The 14,424-nt window shown below is 38.5% G+C and overlaps 1 non-coding gene across 1 annotated transcript; it reads right to left on the reverse strand.

The window, feature by feature from the left end:
* Positions 1-12,055: 12,055 nt before the first annotated feature.
* LOC118970369 (U6 spliceosomal RNA) lies at positions 12,056-12,162 on the reverse strand. Its single transcript, XR_005058289.1, has one exon. It is a non-coding gene; the product is annotated as a U6 spliceosomal RNA (small nuclear RNA).
* Positions 12,163-14,424: the final 2,262 nt, after the last annotated feature.

Below are 14,424 nucleotides of genomic sequence, written 5' to 3' on the forward strand. Positions count from 1 at the left end.
ACCTTGTTTGCCTCTCCTAAGCCGGTGTGTTGTTAACCATTATGTGCCTGTCAGTTAGCCTGGGCTCCTGAGCTTAACCTTGTCAGGTTCTGAAGGACTCGTTCTGCATGCCTCCAAAACTCCTTCTATGTAGTGGGTAATGGTTCTATGTGCTGGTACAATGGCTCTCAAAAAAAAGTCAATGTATGTATGTGTGCCAATTTCCATGGTATTTTGCAACTGGCTTCTTTCTGATTAACAACATTACAGATTAGTTCAGCCCCCACCCCCCTGTCCCCTCAGCCACCAAATTTTCCTACCACAGCAGATTTTAGGCCACTATCTATAACAACTATGTTCACAAAATCCATGGATATTTACAATTAGCATTCAAGAACCAGTATTAGCAACTCCTGCACATCTCTGCTTCTATGTATGGGCCTTGGCTCTAGTTTTTAGAGTCTAATTATCAAAAGTTCCAGAAAAACATTCATCCTTGAGTGTTCTGGTTAATTGAGGGGTTGGACCTGTAATACTAACTCAACAAACCATTTTTGGGGGAAAACATGCTTATAAAACCTGATGTTTCAGGACTCACAGAAATAGAAAGAAAGTCATATTAAAGAAATGCACTAAATTTGTATGCATTTTCCTCTTTTACCTCTAGGTAATAGTTAACATAGTTTTAGGCTTATTCCAGAAATGTCAGTTATAAGCCAGTGACCATATGCTAGAAGCTAAAGCTGATAGAAGCCAGACCTTGTTCAACACAGTATTTCTCAAACTGGGGTTTGCATGTTACCAGAACTAAAAAATATGGTACATGTTTTCCATAGTAATCTTTAAAACCTTATCAGTTATAAAGATAAAACTTCTCTTTATGCATGATAACAGCTATCTAGCAAAAAGGGCTTTAGTTCCTTAACGGGAAAATAATTCTTTGGTGGAGGGAGGGGATAACATTTTTTTTTTCCTTTAAAACGGGTATGTACATTCCTCAAAGATGAGAAACCCTGCTCCATCCCTTAGCATCTGATCATTTTCAAAGAATCACCCTTCCATATTTTCAGATTTTTTACAGATTGTTTTCAGCTTCATTCAGCTTCTTTTGTTTGCACACAACAGGCAACTGGTGACAACCCCCAATTCTCATGATGCGACAGATCAGTGAAAGCAGGATAAATTGGCAATCTATAATCTTCCAACCAATTTCATGTGGTTCATCAGAGCAAGATCTGCAGGAATGGTATTTCCTAGCTGCCAATGATCGACTTCATTATCTCCCAGTCCTGAACTAACATTTTGCCTTTGGCTTATAATGGGAGTCATTAGATTCTAGAAAATTCCCTCTCTGTCCTGTTTCTAAATTTGATTTCTCCAGAATCAGTGAGAATATAAATTCTGCTGAGCTTTACATATAACAGCAAACGTGCGGATGAAACACAAACCTGTGTCACCTGCATGCCTTGATGCTCACCCTCTGCCTCTGATCCAACTAAAGGAAGCTAAACTCCAGATGGACACTGCAGCTTGAGCTCACTAGTGTAGCATGCTTGGAGTTTTCCATAGAAAATTAACTAAATAACACCAACATTCTTTCTCTCCTCTCCTTGCCACTCTTCACTTCCCCCTGTAATGAAACAGCTTAAGCTCAGCACTTTAGTTCTCTCACTGGGGCAAAGTGTTTGAAATTTTCATTCTCTTGTGACCTTCCAATCAAAAAAAAGTCTCCTCTCTCCTTCACTTGCTTATTCCAAAAATGCTTCTCATCAAGGCTATTGCATTTCACCAAAGACGCATCTTTCTGAAACAAGATGTCCCGAAATGATAGTTCAAAGATGCATCCTTTGAAGATGACAGAAATGGCACTTTAAGGGGAACCCAATCACATCACAAGTGGATGTGGTCCTGTATTCAGCAAAGTAATTGTGGCACAGTCAAATAGCAGGTTGCTAATACGGTAGATCTAAAATCAACCAATGAATCAAAACGCAGGTTAAATCTTCCCTAAGTGGTCATTCTCTTGTTTAGTGTGTGTTCCTTCCTCATAATGAACCCAGTAATGGGAGGTTTACATGGAAATGTTCAGTAGCAGTTTAAAAATATTGATGGAGTGCCGTGTAGGTGCATAGCAGTTACCATCCACTTTACAGACACAATTCAATTGGCTTTAACGCACTTATGGCCCACAGGGCAAAAATCTCTCTGATAGGTGATATGGAGCATAGATAGGTGGTCCTTGCCTTCACAGAGTTTCTAATTTAGAGTGAAGAGAAGCAAGTATAGAAATAATCAGAATTCAGGCAGTTACCCATACAATGTATAGTCCTTGAATGCTTCTCATGGGCCAAGCATTTTGTGAAGGTGATTGAGACACACTGATGAGCCGAGGAGAACTGGTACTTCCCTTAATAAGGGAGAATACAAGTGTTAAAACACCTTCCTTCCTTCAACAAATATTTATTGAGCATCTGCTATATGCCAGCTGCTGTTCTTGGAACTGTGAATATAGCAGCGGAAAAAACAAGGTCCCTACTTCTCAATCTGTCTTCTACATGCTCTACACTTCAGTCACACCGGACTCCCAACTGCTCCCCCAGTCTTGCTGGCACTTCCTGCTTCCCTGCTTTGGTCTTGAGGGATCCCTGAACCATCTCTGCCTGCCCAACTCCTTGCCACTCATTGAGGCAAATGCCACTTCGTCCAAGCATTGTGTCCTGCTGTGAGTGTGATGCCATGTCACCTCTCCTTTGTCCTTTTGCTTATGTCTCCTTTTGGCATTTAATATACTTTGTTCATAGAATTGTTATGTATATGGTTATCACTGATGCAAGAACAACTTTTTTCCCTCACTCTTTTGAGAGATGTTCTAGGCCTTCATCTAGGAACCGCTTGAAAGACAGAATCCCTTGTGAAGTCCTCTGCATGAAAGAGTCATCTTGGCAAATGGTTTGCGGTCTCTTGCTTCCTTGTCTGGAAAGTGAGGATGGTAGTACCCACCTCAAAGGATGGTTGTGAAGATTAAATGACATTATGTATGGAAGTACCTACTACAGGATGTGGTGAGGAGTAAACCCTCCATGAATAGGAGTTATTGCCATGGCAACCGAGGATAGCCTCCCTTTGGGAGGTAGACACACAGTTCCCTCAAGTCCTGAGAGAAGTTTCCCACAGCAGCGTGGAGCAGATAATAGAATTGACTGGAAAGGGTGTGGATTGGGAAATACACTTTTAGGTTGGAAAGGAACTGGTCTGACCCTTCAGTATTTCCCAGGAAAGGTCAGGTGGCTCTGATGTCCAAGAGGATAATGCTTAAATGATTCTGATAAAAACCCTTCAGGGGGCTGGGTTTGTTTTGGAGTTAACAGGACCTCCATCACCTGGTTCTCCATGGAGGCACGATGTCCCCACTCCTATCCCCATCCTCCACTGGGGACATGTGGTATTGTCTGGAAATGTTTCTGATTATTACAACTGGCAGGTGCTACTGGCATCTGGTGGGTAGAGGGTAGGGATGCTGCTGAATATCCTCTAGTACACAACAGCTCCCAACAACAAAGAATTATCTAGCCCCAAATACCAATAGGGCCAGTTGACTGTACAACGGTGCCAGTCTCTCCCTTCTTCCCTCTCCCTCTCTATCTCTCCACATAGTAGTGTGTCTCTGCATCTCTCTGAGAATTGAGCCTCATTCTCCCCGTTTACAGACTGGCTGTCAGTTTCTCTAAGCAGCAGCAGCTGATGGCCACCCACAGGTCCCAAATTCACATGTTCTTAGTTCAAGTGATGAGCAAAGATTGATGAGCATTCCTGAAGCACAGTTTCAAAGGAGAGAGATCATAATTCACGGAGGCTGGCACACTTGTCTGCCTCCTACCTCATCTGTTATAGCTGGCTGGTAGCACCACAGTCCCACACCATTGCCAGGCCCTATTCCTGTGGATCAGAAGGGGCAATTCTCAGAGGAATGAGAGCCCTGATTGAGCGCACATGGTTAACGGTAGCATAACCCCTATCACGCTTTCTGGCAACCTTTCACTATACTCTTGTGTGTCTTGCACTAGACCACAATCCCCCATGGGGCTCATCGCTGAAGCTCCAGTGCCAAGCACACTGCCTGATACACTGTGAGCACCCAACAAAGGCTCTTTGAATGAAGGAGCATTTGTTCATTTGCTTTCATATGCAAATGATGATGAAAGCCCCTGTTTACGAACCTGTCAATAAAACACTACAAACAGAACACAGTAAACAAACAACAACAGGGAGGCACAGCCTTGGATCAGGAAGAGAAAAGAGAAAAAAACAAACCCAAGAAGTGCTTGCCTAGAAAGTTACTAAGAATGGGAAAATTTTCCTTCTAAGGCAATCACTGTCAGTCATGGGCAGTACAACGATTACATGAGAAAATACTGGTGTCAAATCTCGTTATGGAAGATGATTTAAGACTTCACTTGACATTTCCTTCCACATTCTAAAATCAGAACTTCTTTACATACTGAAAAAAAAGAGAAAGGAAGACCACGAACCCTGCATCCTCTGTGGAAGGGCTGCCCATCAACAATTTTTTTGGCTCAGGCCTTACTGTCTAGAATCTGCTTGTGCAAAAGTCCTCCATGGTGAAGTCAAGGATATCATAGAAATTAAAAAGGAAACAATACTTAATCACTGTTATGGGCAGAATTGTGTCCCCACGCTCCAAATCCATATGTTGAAGCCCTTACCTCCAGGACAGCAGAATGTGACTGTATTTGAAGATAGGGCCTTTAAAGAGGTGATTATGTTAAAATGAGGTGGTTCGGATAGACCACAGAAATTCATTTACTCACAGTTTTGGAGACAGGAAGTTCAAGATCAGGGCACCGACAGGGTTGGTGTCTTCTGAGGTCTTGCCCCTGGTTTGCAATAGCCACCTTCTCACTCTGTGCTTACATGGTGCCCATGCAAGTTTGTGTCCTGATGTCCTCTTTCATAAGGACACCAATCAGACGGGACTAAATGAATTTAAGCCACCTGGTCTGTGGTGTGATATTATGGCAGCTCGAGGAAACCGATGCAGTGACTTTCTCTGACTGCTCTTCATCTTTTCAAGTATAATTTTATTATTTATTATCACATGTAAATTTACTTCATTGAATCAGCAAAGGAAAAGCACAGAAAATTTACCTCTAGAACAAGTCTATCAGATATCCCCAGAAAGAAAGCTTGAAAGACCAAGGCTTAGAGCCCACGATAATCCAGGATGATCTTATGTTAACTCAATTACATCTGTAAAAACCCCGTATTGAAATAAGATGCCATTCACAGCTACCGGTGGTTAAGGCTTAAATACATTTTTGTGGGAGACACAATTCTACCCACCACAAATGGCTACCTGGAGGGACGTTGAAGAGTGACTGCAAGAAGCAGGAAGAATCTCCGGGAGTGCCGGTGATCTTGTTTTTGGATCTGGGTGCTGGTTACACTGTCATTTCAGTTTATGAAAATTCATCCAGCTATTCCTCTCTGGTATGTGCACTTCTCTTTATAGATGTTAGGCTTCAAAAAAAATTGATGTCACCTTTGTTTAGAAATTCCACTTGCTTATTCCTTTGATTCATGTTTCTCTAAACTATTGGGGAAAAGCAAATCCCTCAGCATCTCAAAATAAAGCAAAAAGAAGACTGAAATCGAATCTATCACCATGGTCTTTAATTTCTTCCCTGTATCTGTGACTGAGGAACTATATAATCAGTAAAAGCCACAATACATTCATTATTTTAAAACTGAATTGATATTCTTATTCTTCACAATAGCATCTCTATACACTCAAAAAATATTTGTGCACAAATGTCTCGGCATTATATATTCATTTACAGATTCATATGGATTCATAGGCACCTTGTAAGGGTTCCAAGGCTCCTCTGTACTCACAGGTTGGGGACCCTTTGTCTAAACCCCTTTAGGTAATAATGTACAGCAGTGAAGAGCATGGGATTTAGTGTCAGGCTGTCCCAGACTCTTTGCCATTTTATTGGTATATGAAATTGGTGTGCACCTCAGTTTTTCCACCAGTAAAATGGAATGATATAATAGTATCTTATATTAAGACAAGTTAATACATGTGAAATACAGAAATGACCAGATTACATATAAGGATTAGCCATTATTATTATTATTATTATCAAGGTTTCCAAGTCTATAGTTGTTGCCAGAGTGAGGGTCCAAGGCTAGTAGTTGCCCTGCTCTTGATTGGAGTAAGTATTAGGGGTACAGATTATTTTGGGAGGGGGTGTCTTACCTTTGGCCATTGTGAACATGAGAGTACAAATATCTGTTCCAGTCCCCACGTTCACTTCTTTTGTGTGTATACCCAGAAGTGGCATTGCTAATCAAATAGCAATTCTATGTTTAAATTTTTTGAGGAACTGCCATACTATTTTCACAGCAGCTATGCCAATTTATATTCCTCCCAGCAAGGCACGAGCATTCCAGTTTCTCCACATCCTTGTCAACAGTTGTAGTTTTCTGTTTATTTGGTAATAGTTGCAATGATCGATTTTATGTGTTAACTTAGCTGGGCCATGGTGCCCAGAGAGTTGGTTAAACATTATTCTGGGTGTTTCTTTGAGAGTGTTTTTAGGTGAGAATAATATTTAAGTCGGAATTTATTTAATATTAAATAAATATTAAATATTTATTTAAGAATAAATATTAAGTCTAATATTTAAGAATAATATTAAGCCTCAGTTTGACTGAGGCAGATTTCCCTTCATAGTGTGACTGGGCCCCGTCCAATCAGCTGAAGGTTGAATAGGGCAAAAAGACCTCCCTGCCCTGAGTATGGGGATTCCCCAGCAGTCGGCTGTTGGACTAGGACTGTAACATCGGCTCTTCCTGGTTCCCCAGCCTGACAGTCTTTGAACTGGAAATGCAGCATGAGCTGTCCTGGGACTCCGGCCTGCTTGTCCGTTCCCCCTACCCCCCCCCCCCCCCCCACAGATGTTTGGACCTGCCAGTCTCTATAATCATATAACTCAAATCCGTAATAAGTATATAATAATAATAATCCCCTACTGATCTTGTTTATCTGGAAAACCCCAACTGATAGAATAGTCATCCTAATGAGTGTGAAGTGCTCATTAGCATTTGATTATGTATAAGTAAGGATACAATATATACACATTGTATATAAAACTTTTTAAGTAAAACTTTTGAAACTATGAAGCAGTCACTGCCCTAAGCACTTTACATGCCTTAACTCACGTGGTGCACACGGTAGCCCCCTGAAGCAGGTGCTATTATGATCCCTGATTTGTGGATGAAAGAGCAGGTACATAGAATTAGCACTTGCCTAAGGTCAAGCCGCTGGTATGTGGTGATGTGCACTCAGCAGTCTGGTTTCAGAATTCTTGCTCTTGCCAAAAGATGCTCAGACACCTTCTGTTCTAGGAGTTTCTAACCATCTTGGTGACTTCTTCTGCACTAGATTTCGCACTCCATTACTTCTCTTCCTCATAGTCCTTCCATTCCCTAAAATCAGTCAAGGCTGGGTGCTGCTGCAATATTTCCTATTGTGGCGTGTGGTATGAGGAGGAAGAACAATGATTTCTGGTTATAACAGAACCCTGAAAACATGCCCTTGAGAAAAAAAGTTAGGAACTTCGAAATCCTTTACAGTGAAGGAGAAAAAAATTCAATCATTTAAAAATGAAAATTACTCCCATAATGTATTTCAGCCAAATAATTAAAGTGTACTCATATTAATTATACTTCAAGATTCTCCTTGCCCTGCTTTGCAGGGTTCTCTTTTTTCCCCAGGGTTAAGTGAGGACAAGCTTTTTGAGGTAGAACTGAATTCCATTTCAAGAAAAGTCTCACAAGATTAGGCAAAGATTCCCATCCAAAAGAGTTGCCCAGCCAAGCAATTAAGTCACTTTCAGAAGTTACGAACTTCCATTTTTCAGCTGACCTTTGTGGAAGACAGAGCCACAGTTACACCTCACAGTCTTGATGTTTTTAAAGATCAAACTCCCTCCAGGAAAAAATGTATCCAGCACTTGAAACTTGGAAACTGTACTAAGCTAAGTCCCTCTCTTTACAATTGCTGCAAATGTTCTCACATCCTGTTGACCCTATCTTTCAAAACTAAGGCCTGGATAATTTCATCGAAGCCATTGGCTTTGCCCTTGATCAGCTTCCTAGGATAATTGTCTCCACCTACTGCAATGCGTGTCGAAAATGTGAACTACTAGGAGAAGGTTTAGTAGGGCATGTCATACCTCAACTAGTTCCAAAGAATTTTAAATCAGAGAGGGATCACAAAGACCATCAAATCATGCTCCTTAGCTTTACAGATGAGGAAGTGGAGCTCAGAGGGGTCTTGGGAAGACACTGAAGGATTTTAAAGAAGAATGGGCTGGGCCAACAAGGTTTTCCTGTCGAACTCATTTATTAAATCTGTGGGTGATACAAAGCAAAGAATTGGAGAGCAGTTATTGGTTGGGACAATGGGCCCAAGCCAGCATGATGAGCTGCAACAAACAGTAATGATAAAGCAAAGCTTCTAGCTGCAGAATCAGCAAGTGTCCCTCTAATAGCTTGAGGATATGGGGCAGGGGAGATTTGGCTGACTCCAATCCCTGTATGAGCCTGCAGAGACAGGGGCCAGCCAAATGTTTAAAAACCTAATTAAATTCTAATAATGGCACAATCATGTTGTGTTTGTATATGGATCAAGTCTGAAAGGACACATAAAATTGTTCATCATAGTTATCTTTGGGCAGTGGAACTCAGAGGAAAAGAAAGCTACACTTTGTACTTTGTACATAGTGTATTGCATGACCAGTTTTAAGAGAGCATTCAGTAAATTTTGTAATATGCAAATCATAGAAACACTTCTTAATTAGAGTGAGGCTGAAAGAGAGTGTCCAGAGAAAGAACAGGAATGTTCTAGATAGATTGTATGGGATGTCTACTGTTTAGCGTTGGGCATCAAAGGGGTCTCAAAAGGTTAGAATACTGTATGCAGGAGGAGAGAGAGATCAAGATGGCAGAGGAGGCTGTGTATCTGGTCACAGAGGGGATTACTGAGCTAATTTAGCTAACTTCAAACTTCTGAAACTCAGTGTGTGAAATGGGGAGTTACAGTCTATCTCACTCAGAAGAGCTGGTACATGTTGGAAGGAGGATTTCATAAGATCCTGAGTATAAAGTGCTAAGCCCAATGCCTGGTATACAGTAAGCACTCAATAATAAAAAAAAAAAGATATTATTTTTTCCTAAAGGTTCTGGGTTCAGCAGCTGCAAAAACAACCCTGGATTCGTGTGCAAACTACTCTTGTTGTAACTTCTGCTGGCTGCCCACCATACCACATACATGTGTCTGGTTCCTCAAAGGTCTAAGATGTTGAACACACTCAAACATGTATTTCAACGTTTGGAGCCTTGGATTCCAGGAAAGTGCTTTTACATTCATTATATTTAACATTGCAGTTTTTTGTTAAATCCAGCATCAAATTGACTTGACCCATTTGCATTAAGACCTTTACCAGAGGAGAGCTCTGTGGTTTGTAGTTACTCAAATCCAAATGAAGATCTAAATCTGAAGAAGAAAATCACCTTTTTAAAGAAGCAAACTCCATGAGGAGAGAAAGTAGGCCAAACACCCGCAGGGCAAACTGTTGGAAGGGATCCGCCATTTCTTTTAACTTTTGTTACTTGCTACTGGCCCTAAAATAAATCCATCTGTGCCAACACCTATTACTTCCCCACTTCTAAAGAAGGTTAGCGTTCAAACAATACAAAAGATTCTGGATAAGACCTCGTCGTGATGACTACTTCTCATGGAAAGTTTGACTTCTGGATCTGCATCTTTCTGGCCGTTTGATTTTGCCGCACATACCTCTACGTTTCTGAAGCTCAGTTCTTGTTTTCCAGTTTCTAAAATGGGGAGAATAATGTAACTTTGCCAGCCCCTTAATCTGTGACTCACTTTTCTTTCCAACCTACACAATTGGGGGATAATCAATACCTACCTTAGAGTTCATTGTGAAGACTAAACAAAGAATATATACGTATACATGTACATAAATATTAATTATAACATGCCACATATATATAGTATAAAAATATACTAATTACTAGTGTGTGTGTATATATATATATATATATAATATACACTGGTATATACTAACATATATGCTAGTGTATATACATTTGTGTGTGTGTGCATATATTCTTTCTCATTACTTATGGGTTATTGTAAGGACCAGAGGAATTATGGAGTGCAATATATCATGAAAGTATGTTGCAACCTACGCAATATTAAATAACAAGTATGAAGTTCAATAATTAATGAATGTGACATAATGGAAGGGACTTTTATGCAGCAGTTTACTTGCTGAGGTGACCTAGGTGGAAAATTTGCTACACTTGCTTGATGCACTGATTTTCCATTCCTACCTCACGGTACTTTCCTTTAAATATTATTTTGTTCTTATTTCATAAATATTCATGTTGCATAAAATTATAAGATACAGGTAAACAGACATAAAAAAGAGTTAGAAAAATCATTCATAACCCCATTATCTAGATGTAATTTTGGTATATATCCTTCCAGACTTATTTCTATGCATGTATGTAGGTGTGTTTATTTTTTAAATGAAATACATCCTATATTACTGTTCCATAAGCTCTTTTTTTCTTCTTAACAGAATGTCTTGAACATCTTTTGTTGTTAATAAATATGTTTCATATCATTTAAATGTATAATATTGTATAGTATTATAATATTCCATTGTAAAGCTTTACCGTATTTTACTTAATCATGGTGCAGTGGTGAACCATTTGTTTCAAATTGTTTATTATTTATAAACAGAGCTGTGATAAACATATTTAAAACTAAAACTTCAATTACATCAATGGTTATGATTGTAAAAACAAGTTGAAGTAGAATTACTGACACAAAAAAGTACATACCTTTTAACAGCTTTATTGAAGTATAACTTACATGCCATAGATTTCACCAAAAGGGTACAATTCAGTAGTTTTTAATAAATTTATGAAGTTGAACAACCATCGCCATAATTTGGTTTTAGAATGTTTCCATCACCTCCAAAATTCTTTCATGTCAATTTTCAGTCAATCTCTACTTTCATCCCAACCCCAGGCAACCACCGATTTGCCTTATAGATGTGTCTTTTCTGGAAATTTCGTATAACTGGAATCATACATATGTAAGTCCTTTGTGTCTGACTGCTTTATTAGAATAATGTTTTTGAAGTTCATTCATCTCGCAACGTGTATCAGTACTTCATTCCTTTTTATTGTCAAATAGTGTTCCATTGTGTGGATACATCATATTTTGTTTATCCATTCATCAGTTGATGGACATTTGAGTTGTTTCAACTTTTTGGCTATTGTGAATACAGGCCGTTGTGTTGATTTAAGCATACATTTCCTTATTTTGGGTAAATACCTAACTGTGGAATTACTGGGTTTAATCGTAAGTTTATTTTTAACTTTATAAGAAACTTCAAACTGTTTTCCAAAGTGGCTGTACCGTTTTACATTAATATAAGCAATTCCTGAAGTTGCTAGTTTCTTTACGTCCTTGCCAACACTTGATATTTCCAGTTTTTTGGATTATAGCCATTTTAGTGGTGTGTAGTCATATCTTGCTATAGTTTTAATTTATATTTTCATAACAATTAATGATGCTGAGCATCTTTTTATATGCTAATATATTAGCCACTTGTGCATCTCCTTTGGTGAAATGTCCATTTAAATACTTTGCCAGTTTTTAAATTGGATTCTTTTGTCTTTTTAAAGTTATAAGTGTTCTTTGTATATTCTGGATACAAGTCCTTTACCAGATATGTGATTTGCAAATATTTTATCTCAGTCTATAGTTGACCTTTTCATAGTCCTAGGTGTCTGTTCTTTTTGATGCTACTGTTAATGGAGTTGTTTTCTTAATTTCATATTCAAATTATTTGCTGCCATTATATAGAAATACAATTGATTCTTTTTAAACCAACATTTAAAAATTGAAGTATCATTGATATACAACTTTATATTGGTTTTAAATGTACAAACAAATATGGAACACTTCACGAATTTGCATGTCATTCTTGCTCAGGGACCATGTTATTCTTCTCTGTAGGGTTCCAATTTTAGTGTATGTGCTGCTGAAGTGAGCGTTCAATTGATTTTTGTATATTGATTTTGTTGCCTGCAACCTTGCTAAAATAATATATTTCTTCTAGTAGGTTTAAAAAAAATAGTGGTAGATTTCGAGGGATTTTCTAGATATAGGGTCTATAAATCTTAAAAATTGAGTAGAATTAACATAACAAAATTAATCGTTTTAGAGTATAAAGTTGGGTAGCATTTAGTACATTCACATTGTTGTGCAACCACCACCCCTATTTACTTCCAAAACATAGCACACCAAAAGAAAACCCCATGCCTATAAACAATCACTCCTCAGTACCCCCTCTAACTGCCAGGTCCTGGCTACTGTCTGCCTTCTGTCTCTATGGATTGACCCATTCTGGATATGTCATATAAATGAAATTATACATCATGGAACCTTTTGTGTCTTTCTTTCACTCAGCATGTTTTCTAGGTTGATCCACATTATAGAATTTTGTCATTTGGGAATAATGCTGCTTCATTTATGTACAAGTATCTCTTTGGGTTCCCATTTTCTTTTGGGTACATACCTAGGAGTGGAATTGATATATGCCATTATGAATTATGTAACAATCAATGTATACTTAATGGTGATTCCATATTTATTTCTTGAGGAACCACCAAACTGCTTTCTACAGCATTGGTACCATTTTAAGTCCTCATCAGCAATGTATGAGGGTTTCAATTTTCCAATCCTTACCAACACTTGTTACTTTCCGGATTTTTTTCTTTCCCTTATTATAACCATCCTATGGGGGGTGAAGTGGTAGCACTTCACATTGTGGTTTTGGTTTGAACTTTCCTAATGAGATCTTGTTTTGTAACTCTGTATCATCTTAGTTATCTCCTTAGTGATTGCTTTATGAATCACAATATGTATTTTAAGTTATCACATCTTAATTGAAGTTATTCCTGACTGAATTTGAGTAAACTATAACAACTTTGCTCCAATTTTATTAGCTCTTATTTGTGCTTTGTCACATATATTACATTGCTATATGTTATAAGCCAGATAATACAATATTATAATGATTGCTTTATACAATCTTATGTCTTTTAAAGGCATTAAAGGAAGAGAAGAGAGAAAATACATTTATCCAGTCTTTTCTATTTACTCACATATTTACCATTTACCTCTTTCTGTTCATTCAGGTTATCATCTGGTATCACTTTCTTTCAGCTGGATAGACTTTCTTATCATTCTCTGTAAGTCAGGCCTCCTAGCAACACACTCCCTTAATCTTTGTTTATCTGCAAATATCATTATTTTCCCTTCATTTTTCAAGGTTAACTTTGCTGGATATAGAATTCTTCTTTGACAGTTTATTCTTTCAGCACTTTGAGTACATCATTCCACTGCCTATTGCCTTCTATCACTTCTGATGAGAAGTTAGCCATAAATCATAAGACTGTTTTCCTGTATGTGATATCAGTTTTCTCTTGATGCTTTCAAGATTTTGATTTTGTTTTTTAGCATTCAATAGTTTGTTATGTGTCTTTGTGCTTATCCTACTTGGGCGTTGTTGAACTCTTCAAACTACAGATTAATGCATATGCAGGCTCCCAGTTAGCCAGGGTTGCACGAGGAGCTCATCTAGCTGTTAGGACTCTCTCATTTCCAGTCTCTTCCTATTAAATTTTTGGCTAGTCCCTCATTATGCCACTCACCCTAATGAGCAATGCAACTTCAAAGTATCATAACTGTAGGATTTCCATATTTATTTTCTACCAAGTTTGCTACATTTACTGACAATACATTTAGGCATGGGTTTTCCTCCCCCCATTCCAAGTCAGACCCCCTCCAGTAGCAAAGCTACTGTTACTCAGAGAATGCCCTTGCCTGACAGCACCACTGTGACAGGAGCTAGGTGGAGGATGGAGTAGTTCTGGGCAATAATGCCACAGACTCCTGTTACACACAGTTCAGCGGTTTTTCATGAACAGTTTTCAATTTTATGTCTGCCTTTGATCAATTTCTAGAGCTCTGAAATTATTGATTTTGAACAATTTTGTCCAGTTTTATTTATTTTTATTTTTGGATGGGGGACAGGGGAGAATTTGCCAACCTCTTCTCTATGCCCTAGCCAGAAGTTCTGCCTGGGTATGCATTTTTAATACTTCTGATACAGAGAGATAAATTGCCCTGCAGAAAGATTATAACAATCCGTGCTCCTATAAGTAGTATATGAGAGGGCCAATTTCCTCAGTTTTTCCAAGATTGGATAATAGCATTAAATAAATCTCTCATAATTTATAGGTAAAAATTGT

Source organism: Manis javanica, chromosome 10 (assembly GCF_040802235.1).
Source record: "Manis javanica isolate MJ-LG chromosome 10, MJ_LKY, whole genome shotgun sequence".
NCBI lineage: Eukaryota > Metazoa > Chordata > Mammalia > Pholidota > Manidae > Manis > Manis javanica.